Source organism: Cryptomeria japonica, chromosome 1, assembly GCF_030272615.1.
Source record: "Cryptomeria japonica chromosome 1, Sugi_1.0, whole genome shotgun sequence".
NCBI lineage: Eukaryota > Viridiplantae > Streptophyta > Pinopsida > Cupressales > Cupressaceae > Cryptomeria > Cryptomeria japonica.
In genome coordinates this window covers 187,783,450-187,790,682 of record NC_081405.1, presented here as the reverse complement: position 1 = coordinate 187,790,682, position 7,233 = coordinate 187,783,450, and positions in this window count along the sequence as shown.

The following is a 7,233-nucleotide window of genomic DNA, read 5'->3' as shown; positions in this document are numbered from 1 at the left end:
CCTATGGAAACTAGAGAATCATCTAAATCCAAAAGGATGAAGGATGATAATGTTAGGAATCCCACAGATACTGAGAGGGGGGGTGAATCAGTATCTAACCGGTGAATGGAATTTCTTAACTTAAAACAAGCAGAACATAATATAACAGTGTACCGGTATGCAAGAAATAATGCAATAAATAGAATCAAGAACATCCACATGAAAAGCACACCATAACACAATATTTTAACGAGGAAACCCGGTGTGGGACAAACCTCGGTGGGATTTGTGACCCACAATATTCACTCACTGGCCAATAAGAGAATATTACTAACAATAGGGGCCTGCACATGCAGGAAAGCCAACTGCCTAAAGCTCACTGCTCAATGGGAAGTCTCATTGACTTACAATGAGGATTATACAAATCCAATAACTTGTACTACTTTACAATAGCATCTTCAATGCCAGATTCAATACCGGTTCCTGCTCTATTCTTTACATATACCCCTTAACCTATATTTCGCACAATAGGTCTGCCTAGTATTTTCCTTATGCTTATCTCCTTTTTTTGATGTCTACAATGATCTCTCTTATATATAAGAGTCATTTTACAATTTGCCAAGTCGGCTTACAAAGTTTTTCAATAATAAACAAAATATAATTAAAAAAAATCCTGTCGACCTCTGTGCCGGTATACTTCCTTTCTTCTGTGTCGGTGTCGGTGTCCTAAGTGTCGGTGTAGAGTGTGACCTACTGATGCCGGTATAATGTCTTTGCCGGTGCCATAGGATTGCAAGGTTTCCATCAATGACAAAACCTTCAATCACATACAATGTCTCATTGGAGTGCATATGCCAACAATCTCCCCCTTTGGCATTGATGGTAATACTCATGAGAAATTTCAAAAATGATCCAAAAATGTGTGGTCCAAAAATGTTACCAAAAATGTGTGTGCTCCCCCTGAGCATATGATTCCTGTGATATTGAATTTTCTCATCCTACTACTCCCCCTTTGCAATCAATGACAAAGGTTGTCAAGATGTCAGTAGGGTTTGTAGTTTCAACCTTGTAACTAGGTGGTTACAATTTGAAAAAGATCTCCCAAAATCAAGTTTATACTGTCCATAAACTTTTTGCTATCCTTTATTGATGTCTATGTTCTCTTCACTGTAACGGTGAGATGCTGCAAATGCTCTACCGATGTTTTCTTTCCCTATATTAATGCCTCAGATACTTCCTTCCGTAGAGATGCTAGATAGTCCAATGTTGGACTTAGCTTTCATCTCAAATGCTTTGCCTTATTTACTATTCTTTCTTTCTCTCTTTCCAATTTAAGTAGTTCTTCCTCAAAATTTGTTATCTTCTCCTCAAAAACTGATAGTGTATCAGGTGAGTTGACAAAACTATCTGCAATTTTATTGATCTCATCCTGTACCTTGCTCATTTTCTTGTCTATATCTATAGTCAAAAAGTTTGTTTTATAGGTATCTTTGTACAGATTTTTGTACTCTTTCAACAAATTACATAATTCCGGTAGAAGTGTGTCAAAATCTTTGTTACACTTCTTTATTTGCTCATCAAAGAATTTTTGTTTTTCAATTTCTACCTTATCCTTCAATGACTCTTCCTTTATTTTCTCAATGTTTTATGTGATATATTTGCACAGTGTATCTAGTTGTCCTAAAGAATCTTTGTTGTCTATATTACAGTTAGGAGCAATTTCCTTCAAAATTGGTATGGTATCATCAATTGCTTTGTAAGCTTGTGAGCTGCAGTCGGTTATATTCTTGATTGAATCTAATAGTACCTCATTCACATTAGTTGATTTGTATCCTGATGATGAATCAACAATCTGAGTACCGGTGGAAGTGACCAAGCTTGTATTGACCTCTGGTAGCTCTGTTTGTGTCTGCATTTCTTTAAGCAATGGTTTTTCTGCTTCATTAGTTGCCGGTGGCACTGTTTCCTTATGTACCTATTCCTGTTTCTATTGTTGTTGTTGTTCCGGAGCCTTTTGCTCTATTTGTTCCTCTCTTTGTTGTGTTGTCTCAGTCTATGTCTGAGTCTCTACCTTTTTCTCTTTATCTTCTGTCGATTTCTCCTAAGTGTTATCAGTTTCCTCAGCTATCAGAGGCTCACTCGCCATATTAGTCTTATCAGTTGTATCTTTGTCTACCACTATGTTGATCTTCTGAGTATCAACATCCACAGTATATAAGACTTCAGGATTAGGATTATTATTATCTACATCCATACTCTCAGCTGCCAGTTGATCATTTGTAGTTGTTGTTTTTATCAATGGAGTAATTAAAGGAGGTGGAGGTAAGTTGTCTCTAACCTTGATACTAGGTGGTCCACCAACTTTTCCTTTCCCCTTGTCTCTATCTTTCTGATAAACTTTTATGGGTTTGGGGTTCCTATATTCTTCTTGTTTTTCTTTCTCAACTAGGAATATGTCCCATCCATTTTTAGTCTTCAGTCACCTCATTTACTCTTCCAAACATTAAAGCAATGTGCCGGTGTGCAGTAGAAAATATTGTCCTGTTGGCTTGAGCAATTAGGTCATCAATTTCTTTGGGAGAGTTTACTGGATATACACCAAGTAGCTTTTCAATTTTTTAATTTCTTATCCAGTTCTATTACTACTTGTCTTCTTGCTTCTAGTCTTTTGAATAGTTCATCTGGAATTTCATTGACTACTTCCATTAAAAACTTCTTATACATATCCATGTGCAATATAACACTATTTTCAACTTGCTCTTTTTCATCAGCTGTTAAGGTGTCATATATTTTCTCTATGTTCCTCAATTTACCTTCCTCTATGTTTTCATTCAGTAGTATATCAAGAGGGGCCAAGTCTTTGTTTGTCCTCTTCTTCTTCTTGGGTGTCAGTTTCTTCTTTGGTGTGGCCTTTCTTACCGGAGATCTCACTGCATGTTGTTTTTGCCTTATCCTCCTGGGTGAAGGTGTGGTTGCCGATGAGGGATCTCTTTTTCTTACAACTCTTTTGAAAGTTGTAGGCATGTCTCCTTCCGAAGAAGTACCTACCAGTGATAGGTGAGTTTCAGGTTGTGGAGCTGCTAACTCATCCTCTGTTATACCGGTTTTCTTCAATACATCTTCTTTGATGGCTTTTGCTTGTCTGGAACCTCTTCTCACAACTACTTCAACCTTTTTCACTCTCTTCTTAGATTATATTTGACTTTCTATGGTTTCAGCACTACCAAATACTTCTTCCTTAGGTTCATTTGGTGCTTCCAGAAGTGCTTTAGCATAAGTTTCAACTATGTGATCATCAGTCTCATAACCCATCTCTATTACCCAGATTGTTCTAGGGATGACTGCTTCCATCCAGATTTCATCTTTCTTGATTACAAAGCATATTTTATCTTTGTATTTGTCAACAATCTTTTGTGATAACCATATTCTTTTCTTCATTTTGGCCTTTAATGCTTGAAAAAAGTCATGAATATTGTTTTCCTTGTCTTTTCCCATGTTATTGAATAGTTTTGTTAACTATTTGCCTACCAGTATATCATATCCAAGTTCTTTGTAGCCTATACCGGGAACCTATTTTGTTATATGTAGCATCAGACATACTAACAGATTTCCAAACCTGAAAGTTCCTTTCTTGTCCTTCTTGATCTTTCCAAGGTTGTCAATTAATTCATCTTTTAACCACTCACATACATCAATTTTTGCATTATCTGTGATCATATCATAAGCACTCTTAATGCATAAACTTGAAACTGCATTGAGTCTATTTGCATGAGTAGCTTTATATCCTAATATCATGCTAATGAATCTCACATTAATGTCTGTTACATCATTAACTCTTAGGGACCTCTTATCGAATGTTGCACCAGTTAGGTTTATAACTAGGTCATTGGAAACTTTCTTGGTTTTATCTGGTCTTTTACCGGTGGTCGATAACCCTGTGACAGCTTTCATAGCTTCCTTGGTGATTTTGTGGACTGCATCTAACCAGAAAAACTCACCATGTACCCTGCTTAAGACTATCCTAATCACATCCTTTGGAAATTCAGGAATGCTAAGGATCTCTGTAAATCCTAGGGTCTCAATGATTTTGTGTTCATCTTTTACATTGTCAGTTTTATCACATATCACAGCTTTAAACATGGTTTTAATTTCTTCATCTCCTAATTCCTCAATGTTGCAATGGATGTACATTCTGGGGTCTTCAGCATAAACAACTCCCTTAGGAATTTGAGAAAAAGTACCTAAGGTATCATCGTTCTTTGCTATCTCGAGAACCAACTGAAATACGGGCCTAGGTCTTTTTATCACTTCAACAATAGTAGGGTTTGCTATATATTCAATTGCAGAGGTGGATGCCATGATTAAATACCTTTTACTATCTTTAGGATGGATGATTTCTTGGAGTGTTCTTGCTTCTTGCTCGAAATGCCTTAGCTCGGAATCTTCGTGCTCTTCGTAAATTTGAAATCTCGGTGAAATGAAATGGAGCCAAAACCTTAATTTTATAGTGTCTATTTTCCATCTACCACATTAATTACATGTTGGTTAAGTATTCACTTAACATTGTTTGCCGGTAATAAGTAATTTTCAACTTCTTATCTCTAACCGAGGGAATAATAATACATGTGTCATTAGATTGCCAAACCCTCAAAGAAACATTCTTCAATTGGATGAAGAGCTTCCTATCAGTGGAGCACTGCTCTGTCCTTCTGGTGAAGCATCACTCTGTCATGCCAATGAAGCATTGGTTTGTTCTACCGATGGAGGAGTATTCCCAATATTTAGATCAGCTTTTCTAATCCATTGTTTTGAGAATTCTTGCTTAACCTCTTCAACTTTTTCTTTACCTTTCAAGCTAGAACTTTTGTTCTCTACCAGTGTTCCTTTAATTCTACAGAATTTAGCAATATGCCCAATCTTGTTACATGCATAACAAGTTACATTATTCTTCTGAATAGCTTTTCCATAACCTATGCTGGTTTGTGTTTTGCATTGATTAGATAAATGTCCAAATCTTCCACAAACATAACATCTCACATTCATTCTGCAGTTTTCAGAGTTGTGACCAACTTTGTTGCATTTAGAACATTGACCGATGGGTGAGTTGATATTCTGATAATTTCTAGATCTACATTCATTTGCTTTATGACCATACTTATTACAGTTAAAGCATTTTCCATTGAATTTATAAACATTAGGTTGTCTTACCGGTTTGCTGTGATCGTGAGTATTTGCAGTACCGGAGCTTTCACCAATTTCAAAGCCAATTCCAGAAGTGTCACCTTTAGGTTTTTGATTCTTCAGCAAGGTGCCAAGTTCCTTTGAGCTTTACTTGAATTCCTTTTTTTGTTGATTTGCAGTTTCTAGTTCTCTTTCTAAGACTTCCTTTTGTCTCATCAGTTCATTTGAGTCATTCTGAGTATGCATCAGATCTGTCTTCAACATGTCATTTTCATAGCTAAGTCTTGTGTTCTCATTTGCTGCATCACTTAGTCTTCTGGTCAATTCTTCTTCATTCTTCTTCCTATCCTGAATCTCCTTGCAAAATCTCATAGTCATATCCTGCATCTCATTCTTTGTTGTCATGATCTCTTGTTTCAACTTGCTTATCATATCATTAAGTGATTCCTTTTCATCATTCTCATTTTGCAATTTTTCACAAAGTTCTCTTCTATTATTTCTTGCAACAGTAAAATTTTCTTGAAGTGCCTGAATGATATCCTGAGCTACCCTTAAATCATCTTCTAGTTTGATATTTTTCAATTTCTCTGCATCATAGTCTGTAAGAGCTCCTTCAAGTTGCTTCATTAGATTTTCCATCTTTACCGGTGTCAAGATCTTCCTCAAGCTGCTAGGCTTCTAAAAATAGAGGACCAAGCTCTGATACCAATTGTTAGGAATCCCACAGATACTAAGAGGGTGGGTGAATCAGTATCTAACTGGTGAATGGAAATTCTTAACTTAAAACATGTAGAACATAATATAACAGTGTACCGGTATGCAAGAAATAATGCAATAAACATAATCAAAAACATCCACATGAAAAGCACACCATAACACAAGATTTTAACGAGGAAACCCGGTGTGGGAAAAACCTCAGTGGGATTTGTGACCCACAATATTCACTCACTGGCCAATAAGAGAATATTACTTACAATAGGGGCCTGCACATGCAGGAAGGCCAACTGCCTAGACCTCACTGCTCAATGGGAAGTCTCACTGACTTACAATGAGGATTATACAAATCCAATAACTTGTATTGCTTTACAATAGCATCTTCAATGCCAGATTCAGTACCGGTTCCTGCTCTGTTCTTTACATATACCCCTTAACCTATATTTCGCACAATAGGTCTGCCTAGTATTTTCCTTATGCTTATCTCCTTTTTTTGATGTCTACAATGATCTCTCTTATATATAAGAGTCATTTTACAATTTGCCAAGTCGGCTTACAAAGTTTTTCAATAATAAACAAAATATAATAAAACAAAATTCTGTCGACCTCTGTGCCGGTATACTTCCTTTCTTCTGTGTCGGTGTCGGTGTCCTGAGTGCTGGTGTAGAGTGTGATCTGTTGATGCCGGTATAATGTCTTTGCCAGTGCCATAAGATTGCAAGGTTGCCACCAATGACAAAACCTTCAATCACATACAATGTCTCATTGGAGTGCATATGCCAACAATCTCCCCCTTTGGCATTGATGGCAACACTCATGAGAAATTTCAAAAATGATCCAAAAATGTGTGGTCAAAAAATGTGTGTGCTCCCCCTGAGCATATGATTCCTGTGATACTAAATTTTTTCATCCTACTACTCCCCCTTTGGCATCAATGACAAAGGTTGTCAAGATGTCAGTAGATTTTGTAGTTTCAACCTTGTAACTAGGTGGTTACAATTTGAAAAAGATCTCCCAAAATCAAGTTTATACTGTCCATAAACTTTTTGCTATCCTTTATCGATGTCTCTGTTCTCTTCACTGTACCGGTGAGATGTTGCAAATGCTTTGGCGGTGTTTTCTTTCCCTGTATTAATGCCTCAGATACTTCCTTCCGTAGAGATGCTAGATAGTCCAATCTTGGACTTAGCTTTCATCTCAAATGCTTTGCCTTATTTACTATTCTTTCTTTCTCTCTTTCCAATTGAAGTAGTTCTTCCTCAAAATTTGTTATCTTCTCCTCAAAAACTGATAGTGTATCAGGTGAGTTGACAAAACTATCTGCAAGTTTATTGATCTCATCTTGTACCTTGCTCATTT